The 2,041-nt window shown below is 40.1% G+C and overlaps 1 protein-coding gene across 1 annotated transcript in view; it reads right to left on the bottom strand.

Annotated features, from left to right (window-relative positions):
* The window catches only part of LOC106883645 (MRN complex-interacting protein), a 17,078-nt gene that overhangs the window by 10,241 nt on the left and 4,796 nt on the right, over positions 1-2,041 (bottom strand). The gene's annotated exons all lie outside the window — the stretch shown is intronic.

The raw sequence follows: 2,041 nt of genomic DNA, 5'->3' as shown, positions 1-2,041 counted from the left end.
ACGGAAATTGCCAAACGAATATTTTCATTATCCGTCTGCTTTTATCAAAAGATAGCCGAAATTTTCTACAAATACTCTTTTCAGATGGTGTAGGTTACAATTACATCGAAATTTTTATATATTTAGGCGCAGGCGTACTTGTGTAGTGAGAAGCTTGCTTCCCAACCACGTAGTTCCGGGTTCAGTCCCACTGCGTGGCACCTTGGGCAAGTGTCTTCTACTATAGCCTTGGGTCGATCAAAGCTTTGTGAGTGGATTTGGTAGACGGAAACTGAAAGAAGCCAGTCATATATATGTGTGTGTGTGTGTCTTCTCCTATCACTACTTTACAACCGGTGTTGGTGTGTTTACGTCCCTGTAACATTAGCGGATCAGCAAAAGCGACCGACAGAATAAGTACCAGGCTTTAAAAATAAATACTGGGGTCGATTCATTCGACAAAAATTCAAGGCGGTGCCCCAGCATGGCCCGCAGCCTAATGACTGAAGCAGGTAAAAGATAAAGGATAAATGATATTGAAAATAAATAAATAAATAAATCTGGTGGGCTCGCACCCATACATACTGACACACATGACATACATCAACAAAATGAAACTTGCAATTTCGAAAAGAATTTATCTATGTCCGTATGTATGTGTGCGTGCCCAACAATTTAAATTTCCTCATTAAATTCCGATATAATGGTAATCTACACCATTTGTTAGGTATTTGTAGAAAATTTCATAAAAAGAAAAAATAAATACTTATTTTTCTGAAAGTTACGAGGAAACAAAGCCGCCTCGTGTGAATTTACCGAAAATCCTCTCCCCACCTTTAGAAAAATCTTTTCACAAAAAATTCCGATGCAATCAGAATCTACACCGTCTGAAGCGTAGAAAATATCATTAAATAATATTCATTTGTTTGGAAGTTATGAGGAAACAAATTCGGAAGCAGGCACACTTGTTTAGATATTCTGCGATGAAATCGAGGCGGTAAAGGAGTATGTCTAGTTAGGACACAGTGGATATGCGCTGAGATATGGATGCTGAAATCTCGAAGACAATCAGGGCAAGATGGAAGGCATTTAACTCAAAAAGTATGTGCTAGATAATACCACTATATGTGCCAGATACTTCAATAGCATAGGCGCAGGAGTGGCTGTGTGGTAAGTAGCTTGTTTACCAACCACATGGTTCCAGGTTCAGTCCCACTGCGGGGTACCTTGGGCAAGTGTCTTCTACTATAGCCTCGGGCCGACCAAAGCCTTGTGAGTGGATTTGGTAGACGGAAACTGAAAGAAGCCCGTCGTATATATATGTATGTATGTGTGTATATATATATATATATATATATGTGTGTGTGTATATATATATATATATATATATATATATATATATATATATATATATATATATATAATGTGTGTGTGTATGTTTGTGTGCCTGTGTTTGTCCCCCAACATCGCTTGACAACCGATGCTGGTGTGTTTACGTCCCCGTAACTTAGCGGTTCGGCAAAAGAGACCGATAGAATAAGGACTGGGCTTACAAAGAATAAGTCCTGGGGTCGATTTGCTCGACTAAAGGCGGTGCTCCAGCATGGCCACAGTCAAATGACTGAAACAAGTAAAAGAGAGTAAAGAGCATCGTCCTACCTGAGTTCTTATGCGCAAGTGAGATGTGAGCTCCTATGAAGATGATAGAACATCGATTGGCTATTATGCAAAGGGCCATGGACAGATCCATTCTGGGAATATCTCTAAGACAGCCCACTCAAAATGAAATAATTCAAAAATGAAGGGGAGTGAACAATGCTATCGCAGAATACCGAAAGCACAAATTACACTGGGCCGAACATGTCATAAGGTTCACAGAGAACAGGTGGATCCGTGCAGTTGCCGAGTGGTTTCTAACAGATCGAAAAAGGCTACTTGGAAGGCCTCTACGACAATGGGAAGACGACTTAGTTAAGCAATTTGGATCAAGATGGAAAACTGACGCGATCAAGAGAGAATCGGAAGCGCATTGTGACCAATTGTGTATAACAGCATTTGATGG

The sequence above is a fragment of the Octopus bimaculoides genome, chromosome 5 (assembly GCF_001194135.2).
Source record: "Octopus bimaculoides isolate UCB-OBI-ISO-001 chromosome 5, ASM119413v2, whole genome shotgun sequence".
Taxonomy (NCBI): domain Eukaryota; kingdom Metazoa; phylum Mollusca; class Cephalopoda; order Octopoda; family Octopodidae; genus Octopus; species Octopus bimaculoides.
Note: the sequence above shows the minus strand (reverse complement) of the source record. Positions and strands in the feature narration are given on the sequence as shown.